This window comes from Hyaena hyaena, unplaced genomic scaffold, assembly GCF_003009895.1.
Source record: "Hyaena hyaena isolate Hyena2069 unplaced genomic scaffold, ASM300989v1 scaffold_724, whole genome shotgun sequence".
Taxonomy (NCBI): Eukaryota; Metazoa; Chordata; class Mammalia; order Carnivora; family Hyaenidae; genus Hyaena; species Hyaena hyaena.
The window spans coordinates 142,268-165,214 of NW_024081354.1; the positions used below are offsets into that span (position 1 = coordinate 142,268).

General features: G+C 41.6%; 1 pseudogene; it reads left to right on the forward strand.

Annotated features, from left to right (window-relative positions):
• Positions 1–22,947, forward strand: part of LOC120220680 — a 68,505-nt pseudogene that overhangs the window by 45,257 nt on the left and 301 nt on the right.

The window sequence follows — 22,947 nt, forward strand, 5'->3', positions numbered from 1 at the left end:
AGCAGCACTGTTTATAATAACTAAAAGTAGAAACAACCCACATGTCCATCAACTGATGAATGGGTAAGCAAGATATGGTATATCAGTATGATGGAATATTATACAGCCATAAAGAAGAATGGACTACTGTTCCATGCTACAACACAGACAACCTTGACATCATGCCAAGTGAAAGAAGCCTGTCACAAAAGACCACATATTGTATGATTACATTTATATGAAAGGTTTCAAACAGGCAATCTGTGGAGACAAAAAGTAGATTAGTAGTTGTCTAGCACTAGAGGACTGCAAAGAGATAAGGAGTCACTGCTCTGTAGACCCAGGGTTTCTTTGGGCATGCTCAAAATGTTCTCAAATTAGATTATGGTGATGTTTGCGCAACAAACAACAATTCATTGTGCTGAATTACTGAGTTTCTTTGACTAGGCGGAGGGCTGGATGATGATACATGGGTGAAGAAATAAACACCATGAAGAATTAAACTGCACTTATGTGGCTTCAGGGACTTACCTCTTGCAGGAATTTGTGCAGTAGAATCACCTGACACATGAAAAGAACTGGAGGACTGTTTGGAGTAACCAGGCCCGCTCTGCTAATGAAGCAAGCTTATGCAAACACCACCCCACCCCGCCCCAAGTGGGGTCTGTGTCACATCCCTCAGGCACACCTGGCTGCCGGAGAACAAAGGAAAGGGGAAAACCAAAGGTTAACTGAGAGAGATCACAATCATGCAGGACATGAGTCTCCATCACTTTACAAATGTCTTAGTAAATTACAAGGAAAAAAGACAATCTTATCAACAGCCTAATCTCCAGAAACCTACAGACTCCGGTTCTTGGAACCCCAGCATTCCCCTCCCCTCCATAGTTATGTGGGAAACAAAGATAAGAAGGAAATGGTGGCACCTAGGTGGCTCAGTCAGTTAAGCGTCCAACTTCGGCTCAGGTCATGATTTCGCGATCCACGGGTTCGAGCCTGGTGTCAGGCTCTGTGCTGACAGCTCAGAGCCTGGAGCTTGCTTCAGATTCTGTGTCTCCCCTTCTCTCTGCCCTTCCCACGCTCATGTTCTGTCGCTCTCTCTTTCTCTCTCAAAAGTAAATAAAACATTTTAAAAAACAATTTTAAGAAAGAAATGGTAGATAAAATTAAATTTCCTTATAACCTGCAGACCATTTACAAATACTTGAGTAAAATTCAGAGTAGAACATTTCTCTAAGAACTCCCTATTGTCTTAATGTTAATGCCTTACTAGAGGGGAACATAACTTTAGCTTGACAACAGCAAGACCTCTGGTATCTTATGAGTCCTCTTTAGCATATGAAAGTCCTTCAGGAAGACTCTCTTTTTTGCCTCAACCTCCCCTAACTCCATAGCCTATAACCAATCACTCCTCACAACCCCAGTGCAGCTCTTGCTGCCCACTGGTCCTGTCCCCATGCTTTAATAAAATCACCTTTTGGCAACAAAGACGTCTCAAGAATCCTTTCTTGGGGGACGCCTGGGTGGCTCAGTCGGTTAAGCGTCCAACTTCGGTCAGGTCAGAATCTCACAATGTTATGCCTGAATCATGAGTCCCCAGAGACCTCCAGGAGGTGACACCGATGCAAGTACATAAGGGTCTTTATTACAAGCTCGAGCAGGGGCTCACCCGTCAACCGGCGTAGCGGCAGCAGAGTGAAGCCCCGAACAATAGCAAGCAGGGTTTTTATGGGGTAAGGATCAGGGGTGTTACAATGCACACATTGTACGCATAGCATCATCACATAAGCACCAATCATAATTGTACAACACCCATGGCAACAGTTTTGACCATTCAGTATCTGTGAGGTGTTTGTTACTTTTGGCGGGACCCAATCATGACCTTTGAGAATCCTTTGAAAATGACCAATTATGAGGTGAGTTTAAAGGGCCTACGTGGGGTTCAGGCAAGTAGTTATCTATAGTCCCCAGACCCTGACTCAGACCACAGGAGTGTTTCTCCTATCTTTCTTAGCTTCTTTTGATTGGCTGACCTGAGGGTGGTCCCAGGGAGGCTTCAGCTGAAGTTTTTCCTGGAACTGGGGCTACATGCAGCCCGAGGTTGCTCTTAATGGGGGTCTTAATCTCAAAATGGCATTACTTAGGCTCTTCAACGGTTCATGGTTTCAAGCCCCACATTGGGCTCTGTGCTGACAGCTAGCTCAGAGCCTGGAGCCTGTTTCAGATTCTGTTTCTCCCTCTCTCTCTGACCCTCCCCTGCTCACGCTGTCTCTATCTCTCAGAAATAAATAAAACATTAAAAAAAGAAAGAAAAAAAAAAGAATTCTTTCTTGGATATCAGCTCCAGACCCCCACCACTCCAAAACCCCAACCCTAGGAGCTGTCACTGCCATGGTCCTCCAACAAGTAAGAGTCATCATAACAGCTGTGAATGTCAGCAATCCTGGCTGTGCAGATGCCGTCATGTCCTTCTCGTCCTGCACCATGGCTTTTGCTCCACTGGTCATAGCCATTCATCTCCAAAGGGTGTGTTTAGCATATGGTGAAGAACGGTGGACCTGGGCCAGAAGATCTGTGCTCAAGCCCTGCTCTTGAACTGCCACTCACTCACAAGGTCACCTTGACAAGCCACCTCAGTTTCCTCAGCCATAAATTGGTGAAAGTAATCTCTACCTGTCTTGTAAGATTATTGTGTAAAATAGATATAATCACTGTAAGTTTTGACTCAGACATAACATGTGTTATTTTTTCTTGACTTTAATTCTTTAAAATGTTTATGTTTTAAATCATTAAAATAAATCAAGCTGAGATAATCTGAGTGGAGGGAGGGTCAAAAACCTAACCTTACAGGGGACATGCTTTGTCATGAAATAAACCAGGGTCTGCTGCTCCTGGGAATGTTCACTTAGCCTCTGCATCATGCAGATCATGCAGATGGAAAGCAGACACAGGAATAGCATGACTTTTGTGAACCTTGTAACTACCAAACTTCACTGAATATTCAAGACAAATTTAACTTGTCCCAGGCTACCACTACAGAAGGAAAAACTGTGAATACCTTAGTTCATTGGCACTTTGCAACAATAGGAAACCCTGTCTTGTAATTATAAGTTTGCAGACACTGGGAGCATCACCTCAGAAGCCAGAGGAGTCCTCAGTGGGCATTCTGTGAGTGGTGGGGGACTGAATGCAAAGGAGGCTGAGTTCAACAAATCATTGGTTCTCAACCTTTCCAGCCTCACATCCTCCTATGGTATTTTAATGCTTCTTTTAATATCCCAAAGTAAAGTTCATAATAATATAACCTGCTTATACACATAACTACAAAGTTATCACACAATGGTGTATTAAAAAAATTAAAGGAAAGCAATTTATGACCAAGTAATGTATAATTTGGATATATAAATTCTTGGACATGACTAAACCGGAATAATAATAGTAATCATGGGGTGAGTTGGGGTTTTTTTGTTAATTTTAGTGTCCCCACAAACTCCTAAAATGTTTAAAGTATGTGACTGCCCCCTTTGAAAACCACTAAGCCTGATTATCTCAAACCCTCATCCCCCATCTCTTTGTTTCTACAACTTATGAAGCATCCAGCATATTAACAGAGTCATTTCGTATAGGCCTGGCCACCCAATCAGTCTTTCCTAGAGCGTGGTGATGACATGCTGATAACTGGTGGCCACCACCCACTCCTTAGAAAATACAAAGTGAGTGAGATCAAAAGTTTTAGGAAACTGCTTAAAACATTGTTCAGTGTTAAATTACCACATTACCAAATTGCCAAATTCCATACCTCTTGCAAGGCATGTTTGGATGCTGTCTAAAACTGATCAGGACTTTCTGTTGGGATCGTAGTCAACTTGGGCATCAGCTTCCATGTCCCTCCAAGTAACTGTCAGATCCAATCATGTCCATAGGTTAGGGAGACTGACAACTGTGATCATGTGTTTGCATAGAAGCATGGTTTTACTGAGAAGGAGATTTTACTGATACCACTTTGCAGATTGGATTCATGAACAAAAGTGTGATCAGAGCTGCTGATGCTGAATATTAATAGCAGATGCACTCCTGATGAGTCTGAGTCAGTAAGAAGTATGCCTTTTCCATAGGCTACCAGTTGAGCTCTTTGTGCCATCCTTTATTCACATGAATATTTGTCATATAAAGTAGATATATTCTGTAAAGATTCTAGTTAGAGATAAAATTTGGTTAAGTGGTTTTGAATATTTGATAGATGAAAAGTTTTGTTTTGTTTTGCTTTCATTCAGGTAACGAAGTTCTTTGTGCAGAAATCTGAAAATGCATATTATATTCCTAATTTCCAGTGCAGAGGTAGGCCTTGCAAAACAAATTTGCCATCCAACACTGTCTTTGAGGATTTGGCTTCCCCAAGGCTCAGTGGTAGTGGGAGCTTACACACTGTGGCATCTCAGTGTAACTTACCATCTGAAGAGGTAATAAGTGAGAGCCGTCTAACAAAACTTTGACATCATTGGTTCAAATATATCTTGAGTACCTACATATAGCATTATATGCGCTTCTAAACAGATTCAAAGAAATAAAGTACACTGTGTGTATCAGTTTGCTTTTGATATTAACAAGTCAACCACAAAATGTAATGGACTAAAACAACAGAAAACATTTCCTCTGGTTCTGAGGGTCAGCTGGGTAGCTCTTCTGGTCTGAGCCAGCTGAACTGGAGCTTTATGGTCTAAGACAGCCTCACTTACATGCCTGGTGATCACTGGGCTGATTAATCTAAGAGACATCTCAGCTGGGAAGGATCATTTCAGCTTCAGAGTTTCATCCTCCAGTAGACTAACGCAGAGTAGTTCTTATGGGAGTGGTTACAGAGTTCCCAAGAGTGGCAAGAATGTGGCCAACCCTAATGCACAAGCCCTTTTCAGGTGTCTGCCTGTATTAATATGTATTGTCCAAGCAAGTCATATGGCCAAACCCAGAGTCAGGGTAAAACAACCTGAGGGCATGAATCCAGTGAATGGAATGATTGCCATTTATGCAAACATTCTACCACAGCTCAAGATTTTGTGGAGCTAATTTGAACAGTTAAGAAAAAGGAAATTTGTGTGAGTAGAATAATTTTGAGTCAAAATTTTGTCTCACCACTAACAAAACTTATGACAGGGCTCATAATAGTTGGTACCTGCTATTTCTCAGAGTTATGGTGACGTTAATTGAGATAATACACTTAGCCTACAGTCTGGAACATATGAAGTGTTCACCAGTAGTTTCTACTGTTATTATAATTATTGTCATAATTGCTATGTTTATACATGTAGACTTGCACTTGCATATTTACAGCCATTCTTTAGAAAAACTTTCTTCATATCAGGTGTGTAACAAAATGCCTGCTTTGCTAATAGAATAAACGTATGCCCTTAAAATCCATGTTGTTGTCCTTCAGGTTAAAGAAATGAACACGTATAAGAGGATTAGCAAAACATCCTGTAAGCAGACATTTAATCCAGAGCCCTTGGGAAGATGTTGGGAAAAAAAAAAAAAGTCTGGAGAAATCTTCATTCTATGCTATGGAACTCACTGTGAAGGAGTTTAACAAAAAGAACTACTGGAAGAAGAGGGAGCTTGCCATGGTCCCCAGAAAATTTACCACTGGGTCCCCATAGCTGACTACAGTCAGGTGAGGTTGAGAGAGGTGTCTTCTTCTCACCAGAAACCGTTTTCCACATGACTGATTGTCTGAAAACGGCAACTGTGTGCAACTGGGGATAGTCCCCTCTGGGAAGAAACCAGGGCGAGTTCCTAAATCAGGAAACAAAGTGGATTTAGGCAAGCATTGGGGACTACAGGTATCAGGGCAGACCTGGTGCGACACAGTACCAGGGACTCAAAAGTGATGAGCAGATAAAGTCCAGCTCAAGGGGTCTGACCTCGAGCAGGGCCCCAGACATGAGTATTGGAGTATGGGGTCTAATTTCAAATCCATGAGAGAATTGGGAGAAATAAGAGGATCTCTTTCTGTCCTTCCTAAATTTTTAGTGTCAGGTGTGAGGTCATTTGAGGAAACACGAGAGAACAGGCAGAGCTGCCCCATTCACACAGGAACTTGGACTTACTATATTAAAGCTCAATGACTGCTATGCCTTCTCTTTACTTTCATCTTTAACAGTTTTTCATTGGGTTCTGTTTCTGATTCTGTCTTTTATTATTCATTTCCTTCTATCCTTATCGATCTCTGAAATGTCCCCTCAACAAACCCGTGCCAAGGAAGGAACACAGGAGTCCCCCTTCATGGTATGAATGAGCTGTGGCCAAGCTGTCTCTTACCAAATTACCCTTGGAGTCCACTAACAAGGTAGAAAGCAAAATGAGAGGGAGAGAGGTGAAAGCCAGGAAGAGAATGCTGCACTTCTGGGAGCAGGTGCTGAGTTTCTCCTAGGTAATGTTTCTCAAGCCAGAATAACATGTAGACCCCCTTTATTTTTTTTTTTTATTTTTTTAAATGTTTTATTTATTTCTGAGAGAGAGAGAGAGACAGCGTGAGCAGGGGAGGGTCAGAGAGAGAGGGAGATACAGAATATGAAACAGGCTTCAGGCTCTGAGCTGGCAATCAGCACAGAGCCCGACACAGGGCTCAAACCCACAAACCATGAGATCATGACCTGAGCTGAAGTCGGATGCTTAACCGACTGAGCCACCCAGGAGGCCCATGTAGACTCCCTTTAAAGGGAAAAAATTTTGTTTATTCTCAATGACCACTTAAATTATTTACTTTAATGTTATTTAACTATGTATAACCTCAAAGCAAGGAAAAAACTTCTTATAGTTCTTAAGCCTTTATGAAATAGAAATAATGTTGGAAATTACCTAAAAATAGTATTATAAATGCCAGTAAGAAAATAGGAATGTTAACTTAATGTAATAGATGACATTGCTTCTTTAAAACTACATCCTACCCCAAATAGCCAAAGCAATCTTGAGGGGAAAATAAAAAGCAGAAGGCATCACAATCCCAGACTTCAAGCTGTATTACAAAGCTGTAATCATCAAGAAAGTATGGTACTGGCACAAAAACAGACATTCAGATCAGTGGAACAGAAAAGAGAACCCAGAAATGGACCCACAAACATATGGCCAACTAATCTTTGACAAAGCAGGAAAGAATATTCAATGGAATAAAGACAATCTCTTCAGCAAGTGGTGCTGAGAAAACTGGAAAGCAACATGCAAAAAAATGAACCTGGACTACTTTCTTAACAACATACACAAAAATAAACTCAAAATGGATGAAAGACCTAAATGTAAGACAGAAAGCCATCAAAATCTCGAGGAGAAAGCAGGCAAGAACCTCTTTGACCTTGGCTACAACAACTTCTTAGTCAACATGTCTCTGGAGGCAAGGGAAATAAAAGCAAAAATGAACTATTGGGACCTTGTCAAAATAAAAAGCTCCTGCACAGCGAAGGAAACAATGTGAAACTAAAGCTAAACTAAAAGGCAACCAACAGAATGGGAGAAGATATTTGCATGATATATCAGATGAAGGGTTGGTATTCAAAATCTATGAAGAACTTATTGAACCCAACACCCAAAAAACAAATAATCCATTGAAGAAATGGACTAAAGACATGAACAGGCACTTCTCCAAATAAGACATCCAGATAGTCAACAGACACATGAAACGATGCCCAACGTCCCTCACATCAGGGAAATACAAATCAAAACCACAATAAGATACCACCTTACACCTGTCAAAATGACTAACATTAACAGCTCAGGCAACAACAGATGCTGGCGAGAATGTGGAGAAAGAGGATCTCTTTTGCACTGCTGGTGGGAATGCAAACTGTTGCAGCCACTCTGGAAAACAGTATGGAGATTCCTCAAAAATTAAAAATAGAACTACCCTATGACCCAGCAATTGCACTACTAGGTATTTATTCAAGAGATACAGATATACTGTTTTGAAGGGACACATGCACCCCAATGTTTATAGTAGCACTATCAACAATAGTCAAAGTATGGGGCGCCTGGGTGGCTTAGTCGGTTGAGCGTCCGACTTTCGCTTAGGTCATGATCTCGCGGTTCGTGGGTTCAAGCCCCGCGTCGGGCTCTGTGCTGACTGCCAGCTCAGAGCCTGGTGCCTGTTTCAGAGTCTGTGTCTCCCTCTCTCTCTGACTCTCCCCTGTTCACGCTGTCTCTCTCTATCCTAGAAATAAAATAAAAAATATATTAAAAAAAAAAACAAAAAACAATAGTCAAAGTATGGAAAGAGCCCAAATGTCCATCGATGGATGAATGGATAAAAAGATGTGGTATATATACAATGGAGTATTACTTGGCAATCAGAAAGAGTGAAATACTGCCATTGGCAACTACGTGGATGGAACTAGAGGGTATGATGCTAAGTGAAATTAGTCAGTCAGAGAAAGACAAATATCATATGACTTCACTCATATGAGGACTTTAAGATACAAAACAGATGAACATAAAGGAAGGGAAGCAAAAATAATATAAAAACAGAAAGGGGGACAAAAACGTAAGAGACTCTTAAATATGGAGAACAAACAGAGGGTTACTGGAGGGGTTGTAGGAGGGGGGATGGGCTAAGTGGGTAAGGGGCATTAAAGAATCTACTCTTGAAATCATTGTTGCACTATATGCTAACTAACTTGGATATAAATTTTAAAAAATTAATTAAAAAAACTATGTCCTCACTCATAAAATGAGGACTTTTTTTCTTTTTTTTTTTTTTACAAATAGTTTATTGTCAAGTTGGTTTCCATATAACACCCAGTGCTCATCCCCACAAGTGCCCTCCTCCATGCCCATCTTCCCCCTCCCCCCAACACCCATCAGTCCTCAGTTTGTTCTCATCATTCAAGAGTCTCTCATGGTTTGCCTCTCTCCCTCTCCCCCACCATTTCCCCCCTTCTTCTCCCCCATGGTCCTCCATTAAGTTCCTCCTAATCCTCCTATACGTGCATATGATATTTGTCCTTCTCTGCCTGACTTATTTCGCTCCGCATAACACCCAATGAGGACATTTTCAAGTCTTTATGCCAAATGCCTCTGTATGGTGTGATGACTCACCGTCCTACCTCTTATCTCTAATATACCCCATTATTAAAGTAGTCCTACTTGGTGCTTATACAATCAACATAAAATCTAACATGGGCTCTGAAAGCATGTGGCAATACTCAATGTCATCTTGTTATCCATTACTCTTGTTAGATTATCATAAGGTGAAACACAAAGTTTTTAAAAGTTCTTGGAGAAAACTTGAGAGTTCTGAGAATACAGTTGCAGATGCAGGAAACTGGCATAGGTAAATTAGTTGATATTTTCAGTGCTTGGTAGCAGGGACACAGGCATCAACACAAGGTGTAGAGGTCCCAAGGAAGCCCATGCAGGATTCTGGGCCACATGCACCAGCACATGAGAGGGACTGTTGTAAAGAAAAATTCCAGTGAGTTGCAGAACCACCCAGCACAGCAACATAGCCCAGCCATACCCTGGTCCCTAGAGCCACTCACACAGACTGTGGATTCTACCACTGGAACAGCCAGCCCAGTAGTTAGTTTGAAGGAGGCAGCCTGGCATGGGTGTGGAGGACACTGGGCCCAAGCTAAGAGTTGTGGATTCTAGTTTTGACTCTATTACAAACTAAGCACCTGGGTCTAGGCATTCTCCTCCTTCCTACACTTCTATTCCCTCATGTGCAAAGTGAAGAATTTGGACTAACTCATGGATCCCAAACTTGACCAATCACCAAAATCACCTGGAAGCTTAAAAAATAGCTCTTCCTCCAATCTTCTACTGAGTTGGGACTTCCAGAATGGGACCCATACTTTTTCCCTACCATAATCCTGAAGGTCAGCAGCATTTGGAAACCATTAAAACATATCAAGGATCTTCCAGCTCCTCTAGTATCCAAGTCATTTTGTGCCTGGAAATTACTCATAAAGGTTCTATTTGCTTTAAAATTAATTTTCATGTCCTGCAAGGGAAGAGTAACAGACTGTTGTGCAAGTTGGGGCTTTGGAGAGGTCTAAATCAATTACACAAGGCCTCCAGGAAACAGGAGACTGGTAGAAGGGGAGATGAGCCACCATTCATACATTGACAATGACAGTTTTCAAGTCTGGGATTTATTGGAATGGGTTGTCCATTGCTTCCTATAATGGCTTTCTTCTCCAGAATGAACAGTGAGACACTGGCTCAATAAAGCAAAACTCTTCATCTGACAACCTCAGCTAAACTCTCAGCAACATTTGGCCCTATCAGTCTCCAAACTGGTGCAATTATTTCCCCCAGGCTACTGTTCTAACCCACATCTCTTTTGATGGCTCTGTCCTGGTGACTCATGGTGGCTGTGAAATGGGACAAGGCCATCACACCAAAATGATTCAGGTGAGAAAAGTGTCCATTTGCTCCACTATAGAAAAGTGTAGCACCTTACTGTCAGCCTAGCAGCTGTGTTCTTGTTGAGCAGAAGAAATACCATCATTCTAAATGCACAGATCAATTCTAAGACTCATGATTTCAGGAATGCAGAACTGCAGGGTGAAGGCAATGGGTGTTAGAATTGAGGAAATATGTGATATTATTCTTCCTGCATACAAGAATCAGGTGTTCTGAAAAATGTGATTCCAGTTTTCAAAGAAAGAATACTTTTCAGCTTTATGGCATCTGCTCAAAACAATACTATGCTAATTCAGATCCTCGGTTTGAAATGGATGTGTTTAATAGGATGAGAAATTATGTTTGTAGAATTCACATTCTACTTAGAATTACACATGCCTGGCCATTCCATGTACTAATTCAAAGAAGTATTTCTAATACTGTTTAAATTTTTTTTACAGTTATTTATTTTTGAGAAACAGAGACAGAGCACAAGTGGGGGAGGGGTAGAGAGAGAATGAGACATAGAATCCGAAGCAGGCTCCAGGCACAGAGCCCAATGTGGGGCTCAAACTCACAAACAGTGAAATCATGACCTGAGCTGAAGTCAGACGTTTAACTGACTGAGCCACCCGGGTGCCCCTCTAATACTGTTTAAAGAGCAAGAGATTATTTGCAATAGGGAATTTCCCCTTCTTTTTTTCATATTAAATAAGAATTTGTTGAATATGACACTTGAATCATAAATGTGAGAGCCACAGGAGGGGTGGCAAGGAGTGGGAAGACAAAGTTTGTCTCCCAATGAGAAATAGGGAGAACTTACTTTCTTTAAAGAAATAATATTATTGAATAGTGTGCTCAGAATTGGGAAATTACAAAAGTGCACAGGGCCTTCTTTGAACATATCCTGCTTCTTTACAACAAAATCCTTTTGCCTGCAAAATGTCCCACAAAAGAAACCGTCTGCTAAATTGTCTGTAAATCACAAGATAAAGGTGAAACAGTAAGATCAGGACCTCAACCTTGCCTATATGTGTCATACTAAATGAGATGTCCCAGAGTGACTCTACTCCCACATAGCTCCTATGAAACTGGTATAAAAGAAAGTACAAAAAGCTTCTTTGGTTGGCCACATGATCCTGAAAGGCAGCATATCTTTTACGGTGCCATTTAAAATCTTCAAACTCATAACCTACATATAAACCCAAGATGCTGTCTTAAATGTTTGTCCCAATAGGATAGTCAGGTTTTTATACTCAGTTCAAAAAGGAAATAAAGGTTTTTAGTTGTGGGGAAGGGGAGATTTAAAGCCAATGAAATAAAGAATATTTTTCTCCTGTTTCTGGCAGGTGGCTAGTCAAGAACTAGACATCCCCCAGTCATAGATACACCTGTCTGAAGCAAGCACCATCATGGTGCCAAAGCTGTCTTCACGGCGGCGTCCATGGGAATAGACATCATTGGGAAGGCTGTACAGGTGACTTCTCTTTCATTTCTCAGTCCCTCTGTGATAATGCTGGAAGAGACCTTGTCCTACCCCTTTTATGGAACATAAAACTGAGTCCAAGAAAAGTCAAGTGGCTGGTTCCAGATCACTTAGCTAATTACCTGCAGAGCCAAGACTCCAAGTCCAGTTTTCTGAGGCTCCCATTTGATGCTTTTTCTGATATCCTGAGCTGTTTTTCATAAATAATGTTCTGTTGCATATAAAACCTGTACCTTTAGCAACCTCCCTTTGTCTTAGGTGAGAGAATCCCTCCCTGCTCTCACCCCAGCATAGCAGAGAAGTGCAGACTAATCCCATCACTAATAGGACATCTAATTCCAGGGAGAGCTTAGCTTGTCTTTTAACCTCTCTAAGGACCAGTTTCCTCTACTGCAAAACTTCACCCAAACACCACCCATCTCACAGAATCAATGGGTGGCATACAAAGATCATACAACAAAGCCACCATCATGACCTCTCTCTTCCCTACCCTCCAATGTCCAGAAAACCACTAATTAACCATTAGTCACCCACCAAGACAAACACCTAGATGAAAAGAGAAAATTTCAGCCTGTTGAAGATGCCCATATATCATATGAACCATGGATTCCCAAAGTATATTCCTTAAAACAATGGTTCCATGACATTCTCAGTGGAAGAAAAAAAAAAAAAAAGGGATTCTACAGCCAAGAAGTTTGGAAAATGTTGCCGACTACATCCCACTCATAGAGGCATATGATGCATATTGGAATAATAAAGGCTCTGACAAGCCCCACAGTAAAGAAACCTCTTTAACTTTGCTAAAGTGTTTTTCCCAAGCTTACTTAACTATGAAAACATTTTAATTAATAAAACCCTCTTAATATACTGTAGAATCAGCACCCAAGGAAAACACTCTGGGAAGTCCTAATTTGGTTAAAACACGTAGGTGACTGAATCTATCCTTCATCTTTTAACCAGATTCTAGTTACCTTGCAAGCCCAGGTGGCAGAGAGACACCCAGCACATGACAAGGCATAACCTCCCACATTGATAAAGCAGGGACACACACACACACACACACACACACACAAAGGAAACAAAATATTTTTAGAAATATTCTGATATTTTATAATGAAGAATCATCATAAGAAAAGTTGCAAATTTGTGTGACCTCTTCACACTTATTTTATCGATCCTACATTGACTTAAACATTTACTGAGGACCTACAATGTACCAGATCCTGCTACAAGCACTTAGGGCATAACAGTAAGTGAAACACAGAGAGCTTGACCTTATAGCAGACAATGAATGAGTCCTTGAGTCTGGCCCTGAACGCAGCAAGGAAAGAAGCCGTGCAGGTATTTGAGGGCAGAAGGAGCTGGTTTACTGTGCGCAGGAAGCTGCAGCAAGTCAGGGGGACTGAAGCAGAGAGAGCAAAAGGGAACAAAGTAGAAGAGGTAAGAAAGATAGCAGAGGGGTGGGTTTGGGGTATAAATGTTTATTGTTGAAGCTCGATAAGGGGAGCTAGTGCACTATTCTCTGTACTTTTATGTATTTTGAAATGTTCTATAAGGCAAAAAAAAAAAAAAGCTGGAAAAATTTGTATCTGGCAGTAGTTTCAATAGAGGTGACCCTACCAAGGAATATAATGTGAGAGAATTCTCCATACAAAGAAAGGAGTTCAGGAGGTCACAAAAGAATGAAATTGTTCTCTGCAGTATCTCACTCTCTTAAATAGGGAAAACTTATTTTAGGAGACTATCAGACTGCTGAGTGTAAAGTTATGCGTAGAAGTATGAGGTCAGGACACAATAAGGAGAAGAATACCTGATATGTGAGTAGGCAGAAACCTTGTAACTTAGGTTTGCTTTGGATGTGGCCCTCTTTTGGAAGGCACCCACTTGTAATAAGGTCAGTGACTGAAAGATGGATGAACCAGCAAAGATAGATGTATAAAAACAAAGATTTCCCTAACACATGAGAAGTCAGAAACCATTTCCCAAAGAGAGGATGATAGGAAAGAAGGAAGAGAAACTAAGGGGGGACATGAGAGGTGTTCTGAGGCTAAGATGAATAAGTAAGGGCAGATATGATCTGATTTGTATTTGAAGTAAGGGTGGAAGCCAAGCTGGGACCCACTGATACTAGGGGTCACCGGGTACAATCACAGGGTCCAAGATTTCACCTCAATCCTTCTTATTTTCATTTCACTGATAATGTTTCAAAATTTTAAAAAGTGCATTTCACATCATCAGAATGACCACTTTATAAGCGGAGTATCACCATGAGATCTCTTTGCCCACATTTGGGACCAAGAAGTATCCTCTGTGTCAAGGCAACAAGAAAAGAGCAGAGGGGCCCGTGGATGGCTCAGTTGGTTAGGTGTCTGACTTCAGCTTGGGTCATAATCTTGTGGTTCATGGGTTCGAGCCCAGCATCAGGCTCTGTGCTGACAGCCTAGAGCCTGAAGCCTGGTTCAAATTCTGTGTCTCTCTCTCTCTCTGCACCTCCTCCGCTCACGCTCTGTCTTCTCTCTCTCTCTCAAAAATAAATAAACATTAAAACATATTTTAGAAAGAGCAGAGATGGACTTCATAGGTAATTGGTGTTTTTTCTTGCCCGGTGAAGAGCAGATGATGGCAAGGTATGAAGTGCAGATGAAAATCTAGTGGCATATCAAAGAAGAAGAATGGACAGGAAATTGATCTGTTGACTGGCAGACAGGAAGCACACTGAGATTCAACATAAGTGTGCTAGAGCAATCAAGGCTTTTCCCACATTCCAAGCAGCATTTAGCTTCAGAGAAACAACATCATCAACCAACTAAATTAATGTTGTTATTTTGAATTTTATTGGTATATAGATTAGTTTGTCTGCCTTGTCATTTTATTTTTGCTTTGGAGGTATAAAAGAGCTATAACTAAGGAGACGCTACCTAGCTTTATGTTAGCATATATTAAAACAACATTATAATAAAAATAATTGACATCCACACTGTGAGATCCACAAGCATATTTATTTCCTCAAAGAGGTTCCATACATTATTCAACTTTAAGAAACCCTGCCTAGAGGATTAGGAAGTAGGTTTACAAAACTGAGAGACTACATTTGAATTGATTTAAATATTTAACATTTTGCTGTTTCCTGTGCCTTCTTTTTCTGATGTCATTTCAAGTATTTATTTTTAGAATGCCTGCCAAATTCTTATGGCCCGTCTTTAGCCAATCATGAGGAAAAACCCTGCAGGAAGATGGGAGGACTGGGTGAATGTTCTCTTTATCATCCTTGCCAGGAAAAGGCAGATACATCCAGATGGGTGATGCCCTCAGTGCGTAGGCTGATTGGTGGTGCCCATTCAAGAAACAAAGCATTTATTAACATTTACTTCTGCTTTCCCAAAAGAGCAAACCAATGTACCAACATCTGTGTTCATGGAAACTTGACGTTATCTCAGAGCGTGATAACAGCAGGGGCTGTAAAGTAAAACACACCTTAGGGTTGCTGTCCCTGCTTTGTCACTACTAGCTCTGGGAGACAAGTTTCCCCTCCCTGCCTCAGGACCTTGGTTTTCTCCCCAACAGAGATAATAGCAGCCCTGCTATCAAAGGATTACTCTACTTTGGGGGCACCTGGGTGGCTCAGTTGGTTAAGCATCCAACTTTGGCTCATGGCATGATCTTGTGGTTCATGAGTTTGAGCCCTGTGTTGAGCTTTATGCTGACAGCTCAGAGCCTAGAGCCTGCCTTGGATTCTGTGTCTCCCTCTCTCTCTGCCCCTCCCCCACTTGTGCTCTGTCTCTCTATATATATCTCTCAAAAAGAAATAAAAATATTTTTTAAAAAAGGATTACTCTATTTTGAATAATAATAATTATTATTACCATTAGAATTATTATTTCAAGCCCTACCCAGGTTACTCCGGTAGTAAAGCTGACATAATATACTGAGACACCCAATAATTTGGGCAAAAAAGCAGAGTAAAAGTACATACATATATATGCACACACATATACACATATGAACATATGTGTCTGGATACTTATGTAAAAAGTACATGAATATTATCTATACGCCTCCTTAATTTAAAAAGCTAAAAATGGTTTAAAAATAATAAACTTTATACAGTGCAACCTAAAAAAATAGAGGGCCTCAGAGCACAGCTAGCAGCTGCCCTTAAGCATCTCTCAAAAAGCATGACCCATGGGGACACCTGGGTGGCTCAGTCGGCTAAGCGTCGGACTTCGGCTCAGGTCATGATCTCACGGTCCATGGGTTCGAGCCCCACGTCGGGCTCTGTGCTGACAGCTCAGAGCCTGGAGCCTGTCTTCGGATTCTGTGTCTCCCTCTCTCTGTGACCCTCCCCTGCTCATGCTGTCTCTATCTCTCAGAAAAAAATAAAAAAAAAAAAAAAGCAAAACAAGCATGACCTATGGCTTGTAAAAGGCATAAGTGAATGTAGGTAGAAAGCTTGGTCTAAACAAAAAGGGGCAAGCCCACCTAGCATGCAAGGCATTTTTCATTTTTTTCCCTCAGCGTATATTTCTCCTTAACTAATCATCTCTTCCAGATTGCAAAACCCTTGAAGAATCTATTAGTCTCTTTCAAGTAAAAGACATTTTTACTTTGGTTGAGATCACACCTGGGCAGAGATGGTGCTCGCTCATCAACCTGAACAGATGCCCAGAGAGCACAGGAGCTCTGCTGTGCCCGCTGTTAACCCTCAGTCATGGGTCATGGCGGGGAGGCCCGGGGATTCCTTGGGGCCACAGCTGTTTGCTGACCAGGAGGGACACACAGTCGGACCCGTTTCAGTAACCGTATCCTAGAGGAGAGGAGTCAGACACCAGTGGACCTTCGCCCTGTGTCTGCAGTGCTACTCTTAGAGCTCTGATCGCACGCCCTCCTTGCCAAAGAAGGGGAGGGAGGCCTTCAGCCATGAGGTAGGTGTTCTGTCCATCTCCAGACCCCACAGTCCAGGAACAATGAGATCACTTATGGGGAAAAGGCCTTTTCTTTTCACTGCTGATTTCTCTTCTCAGAGGCTACCAGACAGATATGGACTGGGAGAAGGAGGAAGGTGAGCTTAACCACATTCTGTCTATGGAGTGTCCTGTTCTGAGGTTGAAGCCGACTGTCTGACTGGGGCTCATAAGGTAAAGAGCAACATTTGTGTTCACCACCTGGATAGTGTAAACACAAATGGTGGCATATTTTCTATGCTATACACAATAATCAACTTGATCCTCCCAGTGGAAGAAGCAGGGACACGTATATAATTTTAGTAAAGATCTATTTTAAGTAAATAATATTCTTCATTCTATATTTTCTCTTGGAACAGCTCCTTAGGACTGACATTGAAATGGATGCTGCTCTCAGCATAAACCCAGGCCTGGGTGTGTGATACCAGGACCATCCCACAACTATAGGAACTGTTGGTCAGTTCCATTCGGAATATTATTTCTCAGAATCCTCCAAACAGTGTTTATACCTGGTGCAAGTATTCTGCAATGTAGATTATATAGTTTGCATACACACACAAATAGATAAGATATTGGAAGAATTTTTTTTTAATGTTTTATTTATTTCTGAGAGAGAGAGAGAGAGAGAGAGAGAGAGAGTGTGAGCAGGGGAGGGTCAGAGAGAGGGGGAGATATAGAATCTGAAGCTGGCTCCAGGCTCTTAGCTAGCTGTCAGCACAGAGCCCAAAGTGTGGCTCGAACCCACAAACAGGAGATCATGACCTGAGCTGAAGTCAGACGCTTACCTGACTGAGCCACCCTGGCACCCCAGAAAATTTTTTAAAAAGTTAACAATCATTGTCTTTGTATGGGGAATATGTGTGACTTATCCTCCTTTATAATTTTCTGTGCATTCTAATTGTTCATCATGAATATTAGTATGTTCATACTTAGGAAACACTATATAAATACATATTAATAAAATTACATTAATATTCACATTAATATTAAATTTAAACAGACTGTGCAATTTAGAGAAATATAAAAGAAAAAGAAATGCTTAAGCACAATTTTTGCTTCCTGCTGAATTTAACTCTGATTTTGAGCTCTTAAATATTAAAATTAATGTACCCAAAGCCTTTTTGTTAATGTTTATTTTTGCGAGAGAGAGACAGAGCACAAGTGGGAGAGGGGCAGAGAGAGGCAGGGGGGGAGATACAGAATTTAAAGCAGACTCCAGCCTCTGAGCTGTCAGCATAGAGCCCGATGTTGGGCTCACACACATGGACCATTGAGATCATGACCCAAGCCAAAGTCAGATGCTTAACAGACTGAGACACACAGGTGCCCCAATGCACCCAAAGTCTTTTTAAACTTCAAGTTAAAACCTTTCCAGCTATTGATGGAGCTTTGTTTCTTTTCTAGCCTTGTTACTGAAAGTGGGTCCAGTGGACCAGCCACATTGGCCCACCCTAGGCCTGCCAACCACCCCAAGGTGCAGTAAGGCAGCCGGCTCAGTGTACACCTGAGTAGCATCCCAGAGGGGTGAGCAGCTTGATGTCACACGTGACAGACACATGGTACTTTCATCTGCCAACAGCTTCCCGGCATTGTAAGTCCTGAGAGACTGGTTTAGCTGGATTGGCCATTAGGCTTTATAAGGTATAATAGTTTTATTAATCCCTCTGTGCTTCTCAAAATGTGGTTCTCATACCCTACAACAGAAGTACTGTATAAGTATTTATTGGAAACACGGAGTCCTGCACTCAGGAATTAAGCACTGGCTGAGACAGAACTTCCACATTTAACCTGCACCTGAAACTCATCTTAAGCCTGTAAAGTTTGAGACCCCTGGACAGCTCATCCAGCCATTGCCTCCCCTTCCCTTTCTTATTTTTTAAATTTTTTAAACATTTTTACTTATTTTTGAGAGACAGAGAGACAGAGCATGAGCAGGGGAGGGGCAGAGAGAGAGGGAGATACAGACTCTGAAACAGGCTCCAGGCTCTGAGCTGGCAGTCAGCACAGAGCCTGACGCGGGGCTCGAACCCACGAACCTCGAGTTCATGACTTAAGGGAAAGTCGGACGCTTAACCGACTAAGCCACCCAGGAGCCCCTAGTTCATGTTCCTTTAATGGTAGCTAATTATCATCTAATTCAACAGGCATTTATTAAGAACCTATGTACCAAGTCACATACTAATAACAGAATACAAGAAGGTCAAGGCCTCAGAATGCTTATAAATGTGAGAGAGAGTAAGAGGAGAGAGGTGAACAAGGAAAATGCCGTCTGAGAGCCACCATGATGGGGGAATGTGTTCAAGATGCAGTAAACCTGGACAAAGTGCTTACTAAATCCAGCCAGGAACTGGTAGGAGGATTCACACGTTCCAAATAGTCAGGAACTTGGAGGATGAGTAGGAGTTCTCCAGGGAGACAAGCTGAGGGGAGGAGCATTGAAGAGAGTTAGGAGAAATCGCATTTACAAAGACTTGGAGCTCTGGGGCACCTGGATGGCTCAGTCAGTTAAGCATCCGACTTCAGCTCAGGTCATGATCTCACTGTTTGTGATTTTGAGCTCCATGCTGGGCTCTGTGCTGACAGCTTAGAGCCTGGAACCTGCTTTGGATTCTGTGTCTCTCTACCCCTCTCCCACTATTCCCTCTCTAAACAAACAAACAAACATTAAAAACAAAAATGAAAAAACAAAGACTTGGAGATCTGAGTGAAATTTAGTGGGCTTGAGAATTACCTGGAACTTGCCAAGTGTTAGGTACCCGGAGTGTGGGGCACCTGGGCAAGAAGAACTAGGGATGAGGCCAGGCAGGATGGCAAACACCAGACCCTGAAAACCCTTTATAAAGTCCACCCCAGGCTGTCAAGAATGACTCACTATGGTTTGGAGTTCCATTTTCAGTCACATTGAAATATACATTCAATCAGTATCATATACTTATAAACTGTGGAATTTTTGCCTGTAGATTGAAGGAGAATTTATCCAAGGCATGGGATTATATACCATAGAAGAACTGAAATATTCCCCAGAAGGCATATTTTATTCTCAGAGTCGAGAGGACTGCAAAATCCCTATTGCCACTGAGATACCAGAAAAGCTCCATGTCACTTTGATGAGCTTCCAAAATCCCACAGTCATCTACTGTCCAAGGTAAGAAGTCAAGACCTCTTGTGAGTTTGTACAGCTACTATAACAAAGTACTACACACTGGGTGACTTTAACAACAGATATATATTTTCTCACAGTTCTGGAGACTAGAAGTCTGAGATCAAGGTTTGATTTCTTCTGAGTCCTCTCTTTGGCTTGCAGACAACCACCTTCTCACTGTGCCCTCACATGGTCGTCCCCTCTGTGTGCACATGTTTGATGTCTCTCTCTGTGTGTCCTAATCTCCTTTCCTTATAAAGACACTAGTGATATTGGATTCAGGCCCACTTTAAAGACCTCATTTTAACTCAACTTCACCTATTTAAAGACCTTATCTCCAAATATGGTCATGTTCGGAAGTACCAGGGGTTAGGACTTGAGCATGTGAATTTTGGGAGAGCACAGTTCAATTTATAATAACCTACTCTTTCAAGAAATAATGCAAGAAAAAAATTAATGAAACAGTCCCCTGAATTTGTTTACTCCTTTGAATTGAAGAGGAAAAGGGAAAAGAAAAGCAAATTCATGGCAGAGTGGTGCTCACTGACTTCAGAAGAGTGTTCAGTCTTGAGAGCGATCATGAAACAAATGAAATCAAACAAGAAAGGTCAAGAAAGAACCAAACCTCTTGGGTCATTAGGCTAAGGGCCACCACAAGATAAAACTGAAATTGTCAGCAAATTTCACCAACCGAGAACTTTCTTTTCTGCACCCTTTTCACATGTCCTCCAGACTCAATTTTTTCTTGTTTCTCTGCCTCTCTCCACACTCTCCCCAAATCAGAATAGGCTTTCAAACAAGTTTCTCACTATTTGCTCTGAGCTATTAATAGCTGCTAATACAAGAGGTATTGACCCCTTATTCCCTGGACCATATGGGCTTTAACTGGCCCATAAAGACCTATGGGGAGAGTTCTTCAACACAAGTGCACAAAAAGCACAACTTCCCCAACTTAAGTTCTGCTCTGAGCCCACAGATGGCAGGCGAACCTTAGGTTTTCTAGAAAATTGCCTCTCTTTTTTGAATGTAGGTCATGATTGGGAGGAAGGCACAACTTCCTGTCTGAATGGCCTCTATCTCTCCTTCGGCACCAGGAGCATCTCTAAGGACCATCCTAACACAGGGTGCAATTCTGCCTTTTAGAGTATAGCCACCTCCCTGCCAGTTTGATCCAAAAACAAGCAAACAAACAAACAAAAAGTAAAAACCAAAGCCTGAGATAGGCTTTATCTTCTTAGTCTCCCCTCTCACTAAGGTCCTGGACACAGACCGCAGACCACAGTACTCTGAAGAAAGAAAGAATTAAAAATAAGTACAAAGAAGCATTGGTGAATCATTCAAAATACAATGTTACCACATGGTTAATTCAGAAACATCCAACACACACCAGGGAAGTCCACACAGACTTCCAACAGTTCACCCTTCAGAGGCAAGCACCTCACTGTCTTTCAGGCTTAGCTATAAAGATTGTGGTTGTTTTACTTGGGTTTTGAGTTAAACGTAAACGGTCTAGAGCCCAAGTTGGAACATTCTAGAGGGCACCAAGGGCTTTGGTCTTTAGGACATTACCTGGGCAGAGGAAGAGGAGGCTTTAACTGTCCCACTATGCTGATGCCCTGGGGCGTTTTCATGAGCTACTTTGAGGAGGACCCCACACACAAATCAGTGTGAGGAGAATTCAGTTCTGGCAAGTCAGATGTACTCCACTCTGAGGATTATAAAGCCAGAAGAGGTGAATGAGTGTGTGTGTGCATATGTGTGTGTGTGTGTGTGTGTGCGCGTGTGTGTGTGTGTGTGTGTGCAATTAGTTCTAGGAGAACTATACATTTCTGGCAGCCTTTTACCCTCCTCTCAGGGTTTGGGTGAGGCTGGAATGTTTTGGGATCCTCTGTTTTGCTCACCATATATGATGCAGTCACTCCTGCCCACAAAGGGGGCTGACCAAGACCTTCACCCTGAGTGACCAAGACCAACTCCTGAGTTGATTAGGATAACTTACATGGATCAGTTTACTGACATGGTAAGGGTGGTGAGGAGAGGTCCCTGTTGTAATCACCACTTCTGTGGACTTTCAGGCTTTTAGTATGGATTTGGTAAACATAACAGAAGCACAGCAAAGTTCATGTTTTCCAATGAAAATTTCACTCTGCCTCTACCTGCTGCTATCTATATGCTCCAAAGCAACTGCAGAGTGAGTGAACCTCTTCAAATGATGGCCTGTTTCAGATCTCAAAGAAAAGCAGACTCAATTGAGCCAGTACCAGTAGCAAATGGACATGGTAGCTTATTTCTTGAAACAATTTACCAAAAAGAAGTTGATATGGTATTTTAATTACCTTAATAACCAAATTAGATTAAATAGATATCTGATCTGGTCAATTTTTCAGAAAGTATTTGTTAAGCAAACTAATAAAAATAATTTAACTTAAAATATCAAGTCACTGGGCACTCTTTGATATGCCTTGTAATGAGATACTCATGACACAGTTTCATTTTCCAGCTGTTGAAAATATGTCTAGAACTATCATCAGAGACTATTCCTATATTGAAATGCTTACTGCAGCTCTAAATGAGGCTCTAGTATAAAATTAGATTGCGATTACAGGGCTTCTGAATAAGGCACATCTTATCCCAAACATAAGAAGTTTATGAGGATAAAGAGATTTAGGTCTCAAGGATTGAAAGAAATAAGAAAACTATACAATTTTGATAATAAAATGGACATCGACTTGTTCTTTTTTTTAAGTTTATTAATTTATTTTGAGAGAGAGAGAGAAAGCAGGAGAGGGACAAAGAGAGAAAAAGAGAAAATCCCAAGCAGGCTCCATGCCCAGTGCAGAGCCTGACTTGGGACTCAACCTCACAGTCGTAAGATCATGACTTGAGCAGAAATCAAGAGTCGGATACTCAACTGACTGAGCCATCCAGGTGCCCCTGACTTGCTCTTTTTTAAATAACAATTTTTCTTCTGGGTTGCCTGGATGGCTCAG